Source organism: Cervus elaphus, chromosome 21, assembly GCF_910594005.1.
Source record: "Cervus elaphus chromosome 21, mCerEla1.1, whole genome shotgun sequence".
NCBI lineage: Eukaryota > Metazoa > Chordata > Mammalia > Artiodactyla > Cervidae > Cervus > Cervus elaphus.
The window spans coordinates 72,260,009-72,277,598 of record NC_057835.1 but is presented as its reverse complement, the minus strand read 5'-3'; positions in this window follow the sequence as shown (position 1 = coordinate 72,277,598).

Below are 17,590 nucleotides of genomic sequence, written 5' to 3'. Positions count from 1 at the left end.
TGACCCTTCAGTTCTGATATCTCCCACCTCCACTCCCGCCTCCAGTCAGTAGCTCTTCTTGGCGGCTCTCTTGATGCCAGCCCCTGCGTGCCAGCTCCACTACTGCACTACTGTGGTTTTCAAGGGGCTGTACTGTAAGATCAAGAATGCTTTCTTTATTTTTGTGTTTGTTTTTTTATGTATTATTTGTGTGAAAAGTATTATAAACCTATTGCAGTATAGAACAATGCATCTGATTGTGTTAGTTTGTTGGACTTAAAAGCAAATTGAACTTACAAATGTGCTTTAGGAATGGAACGTGTTTGGACTTACTGTACTAAATTAGAAATCATTGTAAGTTGAATTCACATTTTTCTTGATATTCAGCACTTTTTCCCTCAAAGGTTTAGTCATAATTTGGGTTTCTTCTCCTGTGAATTGAATATTTATATCCTTTATCGATATTTTTCCTGGTAGTTGGTCAGATTTTTCTTATTAATTTGTAGAATTGCTTTTGATTCTATTCTGGATATTAGTCCTTGGGGTGATTATATGGATTGCAAATATCTTCTCATTTTCTTTTTAATTTTATTTTGCTTTTGAGGTGTAAACATTTCTCCTCTACTGTAGTCAGATTAATCAAACATTTCTTTTCTGATTTAGGTTTTTTAAATCTTATTTCATAAATCCTTCCTACTCTACACTTACAAAGAATTATAGATAGCTATATTCCTTGCTATCCTATCGAGAATTACAATCCTATCCCTTTCTCTGCAGACACTCTTTACCCACCCCCTACTCCCACTGGCTTTGCTTTTCTCCAGAGCACTTATAATTTTCTAATATATAATTTATTTGTTTATGTTTTTATTGTCTGTCTTACCACATTAAATGCATGCTTCATAAGAGCAGGGATTTTTGTATGTTATTTTTACTAATGTATCCCTAATACCTAGAAAAGTGCTTGGTATAAGTAAATATTTAATAAATATTCATAATTAATAAATATTATTCTTATAAAAGATTTGGCTTTAAATACCTTTGAATTATTTTTGTGTGTATGACATAAAACAGAGTTCTATTTTTGGTTTCCAAATGGAAACAGATGATCTCGGCCCCATGAATTCAATATCCCAACCGTTGCATATATGCAGCTCTTATATAATATGGGCTTCCCTGGTGGCTCAGTGGTAACAAATATGCCTGCAAAGCAGGAGACCCAGGTTTGATCCCTGGGTCAGGAAGATCCCCTGGAGAAGGGCATGGCAACCCACTCTAGTACTCTTGCCTAAAGAATCCCATGGACAGAGGGGTCTGGCAGGCTGCAGTCTATAGGGTTGCACAGAGACACAACTGAATAGCATATATATATATATATATATATATCATATATATATATATATATATATCTTCATGGATTTTATTCACCAGAATGTAAGCTCCAGTAAAGCAGAGACACAATTTTTTTAATCTACTCTATGCTCAGCATTGGAACAGTGCTTACGTAAATGGTAGATTATACAGACCATAAGAACAAATGATTTATAACTGGATACAACAACATGATTGGATTTCATAAGTACAATATTGAACAAAAGAAGCCAAATACTATGGAGTACTTACCATATGATTCCATTTATTTGAAGTATAATACAGGCAGCTCTTAGACATCGGAATAGTGCTTGCCTTTCAGAAAGAGTAGTAATCAAAAGGAACAAGAGAGAGGTTTCTGGATTGCTGATAATGCTCTGATTCTTCATCTGGTTGCCAGTTAATTCAATAAAGAATTTCAGAAGTTTGATAAATATTTATTGTGGACCTAAGTCATTCTGTTGCTTTGCCCCTTACATGTCTGTGCCAATACCAGACTGTATTTATTATTATACTTGAAAATAAATCTTCACACACAAGAGAATGAGTTTTTCACTTAGTTACTATTTATCAAATGTATATTAGCTAAAATAATCGACATTTTCCCTGCCTTTTCAAACTGTATTCTGGATAATTAAATAATAAGTGAAGAAATGTTTCTTTTTATAGAAGGGTTCTAACTAATAATGTAGAAGAATTATTATCATAGCACTAGAGTATCACCATTTTTTAATCTCATCTTTATTAATGATCTAGTCATTGATGAACAATGACTGCTAATATTTCAAAGAGAGAGGCATTGGGTAGAAGAATGCCATGTAAGTGTCTGGTCAAAAAGCAAAATAAAATGGTACTTGAGTTTTATCAAGTCTCTACATATAACAGTTTTCAGGAAAAACAGAAGGCAGAGGAAGATGTAAACTATGAGATACAGCGAACACTGTAAGAAGTTTACAAGACAAACATCCTGACTTCTACAATTAAATTGTAAAAAGAAAAACAGTAGATTGAGGGGTGGGAGGAAACATATAGACTTTATACCAATTGCAATGCATGGGCTTTATTTCAACCCTTAGTCATAAAAGGACTGTAAAATAATTATTACATTTATGAAATAATTGGAAATTTGAACATCAAGTGGGTATTTGACAATATTAAGATAGGTAAAATGGTATAGTGGTGGCTAGTTACATATTTTAAAAAGAGTAAGCTCTTATATTTTAGATATGCAAAATTATTGAATGAAGTGAAAGATATTTCATTAACTAATCCCAGTCATATAATTTTGTGCTGTGCTGTGCCTAGTCACTCAATTATGTCCAATTCTTTGCAATACCCATGGACTATAGCCCACCAGGCTCCTCTGACCATGGGGATTCTCCAGGCAAGAATACTGGAGTGGGTTGCCATGCCTTCCTCCAGGGGATCTTCCCAACCCAGGGATCGAACCCAGGTCTCCTGCATTGCAGGAGGATTCTTTACTGACTGAGCCACCACTAATCCCAGTCACATAATTTTAACATTGGCTTAAACATTTCTTTACATGAACACAAACCTGTTTGCAGTTTACTGGAAATATATTAAACTTAAAGATTTATTTGGGGAAAATTGTCATCTTTATATTTACTCTTCCTATTGTATCTGTTTTGTAGATCAGACTCTCTCTACTTATTCCCCTTTACTCAACAACTTTTTTCTTTCTTTCTTTCTTTTTTTTTTTTTTTTTTGGCCACTCTATACCACTCACTTACGGGCCTGTGGGATCTCAATACTCTGACAAGGGATTGAACTTCAGGCCTCAACAGTGAAGGCCCAGAATTAAGTCCTAATCACTAGGCCACCAGGCAACTCCCTCAAATATTTTTTCTAATGCACCCTTACAGATTAATCTTAGACTATTTTTCCAACTTCCTCAAAAACATGATTTGAACTCTGAGTGAATTCTAGTCATATATTTATTTGGGAAGAACTGAGATGTTACAAGCATTGCTTTTTAATAAAACACAAGGCATATATCTAGTCATTCAGCTGCTTTTAATAGTGTGAGTCCTGAATATCTTTTATTTGCCTTATTCCTAAACAATGCACATTTATTACTGCTGCTATGAAGAATGGCAGTACAGTGTGTGGAGCATGGGCTCTGAGGCTGGACTGCCTAGTTCCATAAATTACGGCTGTGTGCTTTGAGACAAATTGCTTAACTTCTCTATTTGAGTCTTCCCACGAAAAATGATTATGGGAATAATAATTATTTTTTCTGCCTCACAAGGTTTGGTTTCTCATTGTTGTGAGGATTAAATAAGATAATATTTAACACCTTAATTGTGACATAAAGTTTTAAATAAGGTAAAATTTAATACTTTCTACGTGTCTCCCTTACTGCCGTGACACATAGAAAGAGGTCAAGAATGTTAGTTACTAAATATTAGATTATTTATTACATTGAATGCTGACCTTTCATCGGTATTGTTTCAGTGCCTTTATGAAGAATGAGTGTGTTAAATTTCACAAAATGAATTTTCAGGTATTTATTGAGATTATCATGTTAAGTATTGATATTATGTCATGTGAATAGATGACACTACAATTCACTGTTTTTGAATGATTGAAAGAATGCACAGAAGTGTTTCCATCTAATGACTCTTATTAACTTAGATATTTCACTTCTTCAATAAATTTTGCTATCCCATTTTTCTGACACTGCAATGAGGGAAATCAGAGTAAAAGAGGAGGGAAGTCTGTTAGCAACAGAGTTGCCAAATAAAAGTATAGAACAATATATTAACTTTGAATTTTGGAAAAAAACACAAATAATTTTAGAATGCATGTATGCTAAGTCACTTCAGTTGTGTCCAACTCTGTGTGACCCTGGACTGTAGCCTACCAGGCTCCTGTGTCCGTGGGATTCTCTAGGCAATAATACTGGAGTGGACTGACATGCCCTCCTCCAGAAGATCTTCCTGACTCAGGGATCAAACCCCTGGTCTCTTACATCTCCTGCATTGGCATGCAGGTTCTTTACCGCTAGTGCCACTTGGGAAGTCCATTTTTTTAAAAAGTGTATAAGTGTGTCCCAAATACTGGATGGGACAGTATCATACTAAAAGTATTTTTTTTATCTGAAAACTAAATTTAAGTCTGTGTTTTATATTTGTATTTGCTAATTTAGTTAAGAAACTATTGTCATTGATGACAGCAGATGCTGAGGAATGAAAGTCTTTGAGAAATACGATTCTGGTGTTGAGTTTTTAGACCTTCACTCACCAACTCCTCCTAAATACAGACCGCACTCATGCCCGATTCTTCCAGAAAGAGAAAAGAGTTAGTTTTCTGTTTGTTTTCATCTCAGTACTAAAATGTTATGTCCCCAAGGCAGAAGCAGTGACTTCACCATTTCTATCCTGGATATTGGGTTACTGCAGAGGCTTGCGCTGAGAGTAACCATTACAGAAACCAAGTGCCCGTCAGCAATCGGAGAAACAGTGCCAACAGTAGCATCAAAAACCACAAGAACCTCTTGCAGTTGTGTTTCATACATCTATGTACAGTTCTCACATTTAAAATTTTACATAATGCATTTGTCTTATTAAAAATGGAAACAAAGAGAATGTATTTCCGTCCATTAATCTCCTCCAGGTGCTTTGTCTTTTTTTTCTTTGTTTCCCAGCTGCTTTTATATTTCTTTCTTTCTTTTTTTCTTTCCAGTCCTTGCATCTTTATTTGTTCTTTGAAACAAAATCAACATTAAAAAGAAAAAGGCGATTGGGAATACATGTAAATCCATGGCTGATTCATATCAATGTATGACAAAACCCACTGGAAAAAAAAAATAATTAAAAAAAAAAAGAAAAAGGCATTAAACCAATGAAAGCATGGTTATGGTTTCTGATTTAAGTGGCACTTCATTTGAATTGGAACTGCCTTCTTAAATTAATAAGATTGTTCATTTATCAGAGGGTCTTATATATCTCTTCTCCAACTGATGGCAGGTCACAAGTTTGAATTCCAGTCAACCATATAAAGCTATACCTTGACCTTGTCTGGCTGATGAGCCATCACTTGAACTAAAATAATTTTCCATTCTCTCCATTTATCCAAGTCAAGCAGGAGCTAGCAACTCAGCGGATGAGAACCACACTTATTTAAAGCAAGAGCTTGTCCTTAGTTTATTAAAAACAAAAACAAGAAAAAACTTCCCCCAAGCATTCTGAAAAAAACATTCTTGCACTATCAGGTACAAGTTTGAATTCCAAGTCTTCCATTCACTTACCCTGAGCACAAGTGGTTTATTTCACATTCCTGAACTTAGCTTTCTTTATGTATAATGGGGAAAGGAGTGCAGAACTTTCCTTTCAGCATTGTTGTTAAGCTTGTGTAAGGCAATGCCAACCTCTGTAACTTTTGTTAAACTATTGGTGGGAACGTAAAAGGGTACAGTCATTCGGGGAAATATTCTGAAAGCTTGCTTCAAGTTAAGTATACACCGGGTTTGATCCCTGGGTTGGGAAGATCCCCTGGAGAAGAGAATGGCAACTCACTCCAGTGTTCTTGTCTGGGAAATCCCATGGACAGAGGAGCCTGATTGGCTGCAGTCCGTGGGGTCACAAAGAGCTGGACACGGCTGAGGGACTAACACTTATATACCTACCTTGTTATCTGGCCATTCCATTCCTGTGTTCACCCAAGAGCAATGAAAACATATGTCTACACTAAGACTGTACACCAAGTTCGCAGAGGCTTTATTGGTAAGAGATAAAGCTTGGAATCAACACAAATGCCCAATAATAGGCACACTGATGGAAATCTGTAGTCTTGCTATCGGGAGATCTCCAGTTACCCAATGGTGGCCTGTTATCTCTAGGATCCCTTGTGCTTGATGAGGGGTATGGCTGCTTCAAGTGGCTCCCCAAAGGTAAGTTTATCAGCTTCTTCCACCACTAAAGCTGTGGGAGCTACTGCCCAGAGGCAGCTGGGCCAACCTTGGCCCACGGAGTCTGTTTGCCTGGAAACGTATCCTATAGGCTGAGGAACTTCCGCTAGCTTCTGTATAAGGACTCCCAAGGCTGTCCCCTGCTTTTCAGCCACGTGCAAGAGGAACAGACTTTTCAAGTTGGGGAGACCAAGAGCAGGGGCTCCAGTGAGGGCCTGCTTGATATCATTAAAAGCTTTTCTATGTTCCCCGTTCCAAAGTAATGGTTCTCTATCTGGTCCTTTAGTGGCTTAATAAAGGGGCTCAGCCATATGTCCAAATCCTGGAATCCAAAGTCTATAAAATCCTGCCAGGTACCAAAAGGTATGGAAATCTTTCTTCATCTTTGGAATGCTTAGGCCTAACATAGCTAGTTTTCTATCTGGAGATAACTGTTTACTTCCACGGTTTATAATATATCCCAGATACTTAAATTGTTGCTTTGAGATGTGTGCCTTTTTCTGAGAGACTGCAACTGCAAGCCCCAGGGAAATAAAGGACTTCAGTCATATTTTGATCTGAGGCCATGGAGGGTCTACATGTTAAAATAACATCTATGTACTGTGGAATAGCACCTTCTTTCAGGTGTATTTCCCTTAGTTCCTTTCCTAGCACCTGGCCAAACAGGTGTGGGCTGTCCCAAAACCCCTGAGACAACCCTCTCCAGGTATCTTGCTGCATTAGGGCTGAGTGAGGATGAGTCCACTCGAAGGCAAACAGGTCTTGTGTAGAGGAATGAACTGGGATGCAGATGAAGGCATCCTAGAGATGGATACAGAAAACCATGTAGTGTCCACAGGGATTTGGGTTAACGTGTTATAAGGACTGGCCACGAGGGGATGTATAGGGGCCACCACATCATTTACTGCTCTACGGTCTGGTACCAACCTGTATTCCCCATCTGGCTTAACAACTGGCAGAATCGGAGTGTGGCACAGAGACTGGCTGGGCACCAAGGGGCCATGCCTTAGGGATTTATCCACAGTGAGTCGTAAACCCTTCTTCTCTTCCAGCTTCACAGGATAGTCTCTTGTCAGGATAGGCGATTTCTGGCCTAAGGCTAATTCTTACAGGCTGGGTGTTTATGGGCCGTCCAGGAATTCCTTTGTCCCGAACTAAAGGATCTACAGCTTGTAGAATATGACTAGGAATAGAACCTTGCTCTTCTGGCTGGTCTGTCTTAGTCAGAGTTGAAACAAGGGGCTCCCGGAGGTTTCCTAAACAGAGGATGGCCCCGAGGGAGCTCAAAATGTCCCTCCCAGGAGAGAGATTTTCCAGGGAGCTAGAGATTCCCTCCCTCATCACCAAGTTACTGTTCAAATGCCCCCCTATTTAAAAAATGGCCAACGACCCACCATTTGCAATGCCAGAGACCCGGGTTCCATCCCTGAATTGGGAAGATCCCCTGGAGAAGGAAATGGTAACCCACTCCAGCGTTCTTGCCTGGAGAATCCCATGGAAAGAGGAGCCTGGAGGGCTACAGTTTGTGGGGTTGCAAAGAGTCGGACACGACTGAGTGGCTAACACACACGCAAGGAGAGGGATGGGACACTGAGGTACAACTAGAAAGCCATGTGAAATCAACTGCTGCTCAAATTGGCGAGTGAGAGGCCTGGTGAAATAATGGGTGCAAGGCTTTCCATCAGCACCATTCACAGAACAGATTTTGGAGGAGAGAGGTCCAGCATGAGAAATTCAGACAGAGTAAGTGGCTCCCATATCAGTTAAGAAATCCATTTTCTTACCTGCCTCTTCAAGGACTACCCAGGGCTCCTCGATCGAGATAGGTATCTCGTTGGGTGGGAGCCACAAGAATCCTCGGTCTGCATCCGTCATCCAGCATGGAGATCTTGGGAGCAGGAGCCTCCCCCTTCCCTTTGAAACTGGGGCAGTCCCTCTTTTAATAACCTGCTTCTTTGCAGGCTGGGCATGGCCCAGTGGGCTCTTGATGGTAATCTCGGGCCCAGCGGCCAGTTAACTTGCATTTGTAGCACTCCCCCTTGTTGGTTTCGCCTCTAGACAGACAGTTCGACTTCCTTGGACCCCTTAGGCTGTCCTGAGGTTGCAAAGCATGGCTGACAGCAACAGCTCTCAGTTGCGCATTAGCCCTGGCCTGTCTTTTCTCACGTTGCGTTCTCTCTTCCTCCTGAGCTTGGTCTCAATTATGTAATGCCCTTCCCTATAGCTCAGCTGGTAAAGAATCCACCTGCAATGCAGAAGATCCCAGTTCAATTCCTGGGTCAGGAAGTTTCCCTGGAGGAGGACATGGCCACCCACTCCAGCATTCTTGCCTGGAGAATCCCCGTGGACAGAGGAACCTGGCGAGCTACAGTCCATGGGGTCACAAACATTCAGACCTGACAACAATGAAGCACAGTACAGCACATTTAATACCCCAGTGGCCACACCCAGGAGCTGGGGCATGGGCGTTTGTGAGCCAAATTGTAACTTTTGGAGTTTCCGCCTAATATCAGGGACAGACTGTCTAATAAAGTGCTGTGCCAGCGGGGACTGACCTTCAGAAGTGAAGGGATCTATACTGGTATATTTCCTAAATGCCTCCACAAGCCACCTGTGGAAGCTGGATTTTCCTTTTCTTCCTGGGTCCCTCCTTTAACCAGACTTTTTTTTATATACTTTCTCATCCCTTATAATACGCATTGAATCATACATTTCCTGGCTTCTGTTCCCTCCCAGGAATTATAATTCCAGGAGGGTTCCTGATTTGGGATGGCATCTCCACCCATAGCATAACGTTTGGGTTCATCCCTGGTGAGCTGGTCAGCATACCTGTGGGCTACTGTCCAGAGTCTCTGTTTTTCTCAGGAATACAGCAGGTAGATAGACCTACTTAACTATCCTTCCAAGTTAAATAATAGACCAAAGGCTAGGGGGTGGGGGGCATGAAACCCTTCAAGAAACTTACTAGGGTCTTCAGGAAATTGACCAATTTCTGTTTGCCTTAGGGTAAGGGCTTCCCTTGCGGCTCAGCTGGGAAAGAATTCTCCTGCAATGTGGGAGACCTGGGTTTGATCACTGGGTTGGGAAGACCCCCTGGAGAATGGAAAGGCTACCCACTCCAGTATTCTGGCCTGGAGAATTCCATAGACTCAGTCCATGGGGTCACAAAGAGTCGGACATGACTGAGTGACTTTCAGTTTCACTTCATTAAGATGGTGAAAGAGACGGGCATATGCATCCTGATGTCCCTACACCGTTCGCCACTTCCCTAAAATGGCATAATTTCTCGGGTCTTGAGTGATAGGAGACTCCACTGCAAGTTACCCCAGAAGGACTAGACTCTGTTTCTTTGGGTAACGAAGAGAATGGACAGGAATAAAGAGGTGGAATTTGGGATTGATCAAAGGGACCGGGAGAAGCAGGTGACTCGGGAGAAGTAGGTGAGTCAGGAGGAAAAGGTGGCTCAGAAGAAGTAGATGACTCAGGAGAAGTAGGGATACTGTCAGGAGCAGGGGGAGCTCAGCACCCACCCCCACCCCCACCGCTTAGAGACAGGAGATCCTAGGAGGGGATCATCCAGAATGTCAGAAGAGACTTCTCATTCCTCAAGTTTTAAATTACGAGTCATGTAGAGCAGGATTTCAGTAAAGGACCATGAAAGCCTGAATATAGGGAATCTCACTCCACTTTTCCATTCTGTGGCAATAAAGATCCAATTGCAGAATGGTGTTATAATTTACAGACCTGTTTTCAAGCCATTTTTCTCCATTCCCCAGCTTTATATACAAAGGCCAAGCACTGCTGCAGTAGGTGCCTGTTGCAGTAGGTCTCCGTTTTTAAACCCTTCGATTTTAATGAATTGCCACTTCTTAAAGATACGCTCCAGAGATGTTTCTTGTGGCTTAGAAGAGGATCCTCCCATGCTGAGTAACCTGCAGCTGAGAATAAGAGTACTCTTAGAATGAAACCTGGTGTCCTGGAAAAATTTACAAGGAGGCTTTAACCCAAAGGGGTTCAGGGCATCTGCTAAATTCCCTTTGAACCTGATGGGGTTTCAAGTGTCCTCTGTCCTACCATTGATTTCTGGCTAGATGCCTCTGGTCCTCCTTGTGACCTTTTATTCAAGGTACCCAGCCTGGCACGGCTGGAGAAGGGCTTTCCTGCCAACCAATGCAGGCAGGTTGCCAGGACTTACCTGAGGTGGTATCTGTTGTCTATAGGGCTTAGGTCCTATGATACGTCTTCCTAAGCTGGAGTGATCCTCGAGACTGAGCATCTGCAAAGTTTATAACTCCGGCTTCTGGGTAGAGGCCAGCCCAACAGACTATCCATAGCAGCGTGGAGGCTGCAAGGCTAGAGTGAAGGGGGTCCCATGGATGCAAAGAGGAACCTTGGAGAAATTGGAGAGGAACCTTGAGGAAATTGGAGAGGAACCCTTGGAATCAGGCACGGTGGAAGATGGCACCATCTTCAAGGCCTGAGGGCCTGGAGGGAGAGACATTCTCATAGCAGATTTCTGGGCATAGATTGAGGTGAGAGACTACACAGCAGAAGAACCCAAAATCCTCTGCTGCCTCTTCCTGGCAGCTAAGGGAGGATTGGGAATCGTCCGACCATTTTGTCTGACAGCAGCCCCGGGTTTGACAGTGGTGGGGGTGTGGTTTAGGAGTGATGTCTAGGAAGCCATTCCTCAGAAGGGAGGGGAAATTAGAAGTAAGAAAGAGGCCTTGTTGTGCCAGTGAGGTAGGAAAGGAAGCATGGTGGAGGGTTCCGTAGGGAACAGAGAGAGGGATAGAGCGAGAGCGAGAGGGGGGCAGAGACGCCGAAGGCCCCCGCACGACTGGGAATCACGTTTCCACCGTGTTCCAGAGGGCAGCGTCGGCTCTCACCCAAGCATTATTTGAATCTGCATGGCCTGGGAAATTCCCCCGCCACCCCCAGTGTTGCGGGGAGCCATAATGCTGGGAGCAGAGATTATGCCCTGCGGGTCTTGAAAAGAAAGTGAAGAGGAGACGGAAAGAAAGAAGTCAGGAGGGAAAGTCCCTAGGGGCCTCAGGCCACGGCTGGGCGAGGCCAGGGGTTTACCTTGACTTTCTGAATTTCTGGGTTTCAGCACCAGATGTGATCTCGGGTGGCCTCAGCCTGCAATGGCTTGGAGCCGGGCTTGGGTTCCCAGCCAGAGAAGGAGACTGGATTGCGGTGAAAGCACCAGATAGCAACCGGGTTTCAGTCCCTGGCTGGGAGCCCAAAACCCACTCCAGACCATCGCAGGCTGAGGCCACCCAAGATAAGTCTATTCATACCATGTATTACCACTACTGCTAAGCAATAAAATAGAATCACCTGATGATACGTGATGAATCTCGAGATAATTATGTTGGATAGAAGAACCAGAATTATACTACCTGACTCCATTCATATTAAATTCTAGGAAATATAAATGAATGTATAGTGACAAAAAGTACTGCTCACTTGGAGATGGGGGTGGAGGAAGGAAAGGATTATAATAGGGGCAGAAGTAAACTTCAAGGGCTGATGAAACTCTGTGTTACTTAGATTATGGTAATGGTACCAATGTACTTAAGTCAAAATCATCAGAGCACACATTGCAGATCGTTGTAACAGTGTGCCTCAAGAGAACTGAAACAAAATGCAGAGTGGTGTCATCATCATTAATAAACTCAGATTTACTATCCATAAGGAAAAATGTTCTTTGATTTTTCCATGAGGAATCAGGATGGTTATTCCTGTACACATTTTGCCTGGGAATTTCCTTGATTTGTGCTATTTATCTCAGCAGATTTTGTTTTTTTTTCCTTTGTTGTTGTTTGTTTGGGAGTTTTCAAAATATTTCTAATTCACCATCATTACCGTTCTCTGTAAGAATTAGAACTCAAAAAAGAATTAAAATTCATATTGTATATGCATATGTTCCAAGTTTAACATATCAAAATTATCATCATACTTGTTACCTGAATTTCTTAGTATTTTCCTTTTTTCTATCAGGAAAGTATTGTATTAGGCTTCTTTAGAAATGAACATATTAGTTCCTTGTCTGCTGCTCTGATATCCAGAAATCTCTTCCATAAATCACTGTTACTCCCATCTCCAATTCACCTCTTCTAGTTTACCCAACACCCTTGACCTCTCTTCACACATAATTTCATCTGCCAAATGATTCCTAACCTCTGCTCCCTCACTTCTAACAACATGGTGAAGACCATGATTCCTTCTCCTTGTCCCGTAAATCCTGAGCAAAATGGCTCAGTATCCCTTTTTGCCTTTTCAGCAGCACAAATCACCCAGGGGTGTGACAGAGAACGTGCGATGGGCCATTGGTTATGAATAACATAACTTTGTTCTCTTAATGAAGTTCTTCTAAGAGGTGATAAACCTAAGTTATTAGCATATAGAGAAAAATTGAGGGAAGAAAAGGAAGAAGAACGGAAAATGGGAGAAAAGAAGAAAAGAGGAATGTAATCAAATTCAAATCCATGTTTTTCTAAGTAAACTCAGCATGTGGGTTGCTTTATGACATCAGTATCTTTCAATAGAACAGTGGTGCTAAGGGTCACACCTCCTGCCTTCCAGCACTCTCTAAATATATATATAACAGTTAGAGCAATCTTCCATGAGGATTTCACATCACTTACCTCTTCAGCATAAAACCTTTCGAAGGCCTCTGATTGCATCGCACTTGTGATGGCTTCCAGAGTCTTGTCCCTGGTTACCTCTCTAGGCTTATTTTGCGCTAACTCTCCTCCTCTCTCACTTCTTTGTGAGCAACCTCACCTTATTATTAAGCTTACATCATGCTTCCCCTTCCACCTCCGAGCCTTTGCTTACAGTGTTCTCCTCCCACGCCACCCCAACACTTCATGTCACCGACCCCCCCAGCATTCTTCAGGCAGGTCATAATTTGACAGCCAGTGTCATGGCTAGTCCATGGAGCCACTGAGTAAACACCAGTCTAAACGATGTACTCTTATTATATACTCTTGTGGAAACTGTATGTTTCCTTTCTGGCATGGATAAAAATTTTATATTGTATTTGCTGGTATGGCTTTTTGTTCAGTGTCTCTCCTTCATCAGATCCATTATGGCAAGGACTGGGAAATAATTTTTGTTAGTTTGAATTTTTGTTTTCTTTTTACTTTGTTTTGCTCTTACTCTCCGTTATTTCCAAAGCCCGAAATACAGTGGTGACTGGCACACAGTAGTTGTTCAGCAGAAATTTGTTTAATTAATAAATGAATGAATGGATGGGTGGAAAATGATTCTGTGAAACAGATTCTTGTCCCCTCATTACCTATGAGAAAACCGAGGCTTAGAGTGTTTAAACTGCCAAGGTCATTGTTCTTTGTTGCTCAGTAGCTAAGTCCTGTCCAACTCTTTCTGACCTCGTGAACTACAGCACACCAGACTTCCCTGTCTTTCATCATCTCCTGGAGTTTGCTCAAACTCATGGCCATTGAGTCAGTGATGCCATACAACCATCTCATCCTTTCGACCCTTCTTTCCCAGCATCAAGATCTTTTCTAATGAGTCAGCCCTTCACATCAGGTGGCCAAAGTATTGGAGCTTCAGCATCAATCCTTCCAATGAATATTCAGGGTTTATTTCCTTCAGGACTGACTGGTTTGATCTCCTTGCTGTCCAAGGGACTAAGAGCCTTCTCCAGCATCACAGTTTGAAAGCATCAGTTCTATGGTGCTTGGCCTTCTTTCTTTATAGTCCACTTCTCCCCTATATACATGACTACTGGAAAAGCTATAGCTTTGACTATATAGACCTTTGCTGGCAAAGTGATTTCTCTGCTTTTTAATATGCTATCTAGGTTGGTCATAGCTTTTCTCCCAAGGAGCAGGTGTCTCTTAATTTCATGGCTGCATCACCATCCACAGTGATTTTGAAGCTCAAGAAAAGAAAATATGTCACTGTTCCCACTTTTTCCTCGTCTATTTGCCATGAAGTGAGGGAACTAGATGCCATGATCTTTGTTTTTTGAATTTCAGTTTTAAGCCAGCTTTTTCACTATCCTCTTTCACCTTCATCAATAGTCTCTTTAGTTCCTCTTCACTTTCTGCCATTAGAGTGGTATCATCTGCATATCTGCATGTTGATATTTCTCTCAACAATCTTGATTCCAGGTTGTGAGTCATCCAGCTGACATTTTGGGCATTTTGCACGATGTACTCTGCATATATGTTAAATAAACAGGGTGCCAAAGTCATACGGATTCCATTATTCATAGAAGAGATAATGAAGAAGACAACAAAAAGAGGCAGGTAAAACTAAGGAAAACTCCACTGAAGGGAATAATATCCATGTCTTAAATATAAGCTTTGGTTTACTTTTAGTTGCACTGAAAATATATTTGGTTATATTTACCATTTTAAATCAAGAACCAGTGTTGATCCCTTAAAACTAGTAGTTCAGAACATGAGCTCAATGCTCCCCTGCAGGTACATTCTGGAAGTGTGGAAAGTTAATATTGTGGAACTTGCAACTGACTCACGAGAGAGTGAGTGGATAAACACCCCCAGTCTTCCTGTCTTTCATAGGGACAGTTTGGAGGTTGTTTGCCACATTAGCCTAAGAAAGTTTCCAGAGTGTCTGACCCACTACTCACAGTGGTGACCAACTCCACAACCTGTCAAACCGTTACTGAATTTCCCTCCTTCCTTGTTCCATTCCTCCCTCTGCTCACTCTTACTTCCTAGGCTCACTTCATCTACACCCAAGTTCTTGCTTTAGGCTCTACCTTGCAGAGAATCAAAGGTAAGACATCTTCATTTATTTATTTAAGTACTTAATATGGGCATAGTTGAGCACCAGAGTACACATTCAATGGCAAGCCCTTGAAAAATTCAATGTTTAGGGGGGTACCAAAAATGTACACATGACCAATTCTATTAAACCTACATTTTGTGATAGATGAATTTCAAATAGAGCTGAAAAATACAGAGCTTTTGTTTTGATGGGAGAATCAGGGAACAGTTGAATAGGAAATGAAGATTTGAGGAGTCTTTTCAGGATCAACAGTTTATTAAACTAAGGAGGTAGAGAAAAGCATGACAGATCACCAGGTTATAAAGCACACATTAAATTACAGACAGACACGCTATATGTTGGAAACAGTGACACTTTCAAAAAATCTGTAAATAAGTGCTAGTGTCGTATTGAGAACTTCAAGGTTAGTCACCAGAGGAGGAATGTTACAGGCAGTGAAGTGACAGAAATGCAGGAACGAGGGTTTTAAAGAATAAATCCCTTAATTTTACCCTGAAACAATGTGTAAGCATCAGAAAAATTTAAACTGCAAAGTTATGTCAGATCTGAGTTTTTTGAAAGAAAATTCTGTTGGCTATGAAGAAATGAATGAACTGAAATTGGGGAAAACTAGAGGCCAGAAGAGATTGTAAAGGTGGTGTCAGTGAGACTGGGGGAGAGAGAGAATTCAAGAGATATATTTTACAGACAAGTATAAAACAAACAAAAGCAATAAGCTCTGAATGTCCCAGGTATTCCAAATGTATCAAAGGGTGTTTGTTTTTCAAGAGGTTCCCCCGTACCTCCAATAATTTTCTAATTTCTGCTCCTATTCAGACTAACCAACCAAATGTTGCACATTAAACATGTGGCATGATTGTCTCAAGTTGATGCTTCTGGACTGCACTTGCATAGGTGAAGCTGGTCAGGGAGCATCCCTGTTGTCAACAGCCATGATGCAGAGAGGGAGGTGAGGCTGGGTGGAGAGATTTCAACAGTGATGCTCTCACAACAAGGGCTTCTGCCAGTCCTGCATATGGAGCTCTGAGCTTAAGTGGTCCAGAATTGCCTGGGGTTGCAACAGAAGGATAAGACCTTCACATCCCCTCCTCTAGGGACCAGTCTTTGAATGGAGAGCTGTCCCAGGGCAGGAGCAGTAGTCTCGGACTTAGCGGCTGTCTCCTTCTCAGGACAATCCCCAGAAAGGGATTCAGCTGATGTCAGAAGGAATGGGTATCTCGGGCCTAAAGCGGGGGATCTGACAGCACACCACACTGTCCACTACAGTTACTATTACCCTGGTTGAGTGCTGAGGTCCTGGTGGGTTTCAACAAGGTCAGTTTTAACATGGGGCACCCTAACTTTACTAACATCAGAGAGGATCAGCATTTTAAAGCAGAAAGACTGAATAAAGCCCTTCTCTATGAGGTTGTTTTGTTCTTGTTCTTTAGAAGATGAGTTCAGCATACTGTTGTAATCTTTACAGAATGCATAATTTAAAAAATTTTTTCAAGGTTTTGCCAAAAACAACTTATGGAAGACATCTAAAATCTTCTAAGTAGTAACATTAAGGAAGTTCCTTTACAGAAATTTTCCTTTTATTAAGTTATTGTTGGTTTCAAGTAGTGATGAATTCCAGCACTGAGAAAATAAGTTTTGAAACAAGTCACTATATCAAACTGAAACCTCAGGTAGGCATGCATAGTCAGGGGCTGCTCTAATATAAATACGTAACCAGAATCGCGTATCTTCTTCCACTCTGGTAACTGAAAAGTAGTGTTTTAAGTCAATATTCTATAGCATAGAAGTGACATTAAACTTCCTCTCCAAACAAAAATCCCCAAACAGTTGTCCTGAAGAAGTATTTGATCTACAATGCTTTCAAACATTCCGTTCTTACTTACTGATTTTCAAAGAAACTCCACTTAAAATTTTAAAGCATGTCATTCTTCTGAGACACCCCCCTCCATAGATTTTCTTCCTCATCCTCTCTTCAAAGGCCTCCCTTTGTAGCATTTTCAAATTCCGATTCAAGGTATCAATACATTTCTACTACCAATTTGGTACCAGAAAGAAAAGTCTCACATTTTTGAGACTTTGTTTTTCCTAAATATTTATTTCAAATGTTACATTTTCACAGTGGTTTTAATCCTAATGTCATCCTTAAAATCAATCATTATGGGTCCTTCATGTGATCTTTTCAGAATGCAATAAAACAGATTGTTTTTAATGGCTGTTCCAGCAATGAAAAATATCTGTGTTAGGTGGAAACAACAAATTGATGCTTTTTCAATTCCTTTTAATGGCACGAGGATCTTTGCAACCTGCTGTGAAAAATATTCTCTTAATGATAGGCCTGTGGCACAACTTAAGGAGTCATCAAGAAATAAATGCACCGCTGTCTGGCTGGCAGCTTGGTGTCCCTTAATTGAAGTGTTATAAGATTCTGTGCGGAGGAAAGCCTCCAGGGTTTCGTAGCTAAATGGCACGGACACCTCTGATGAGACATGCAGACGAAGACGTGTCAATATAATCTTC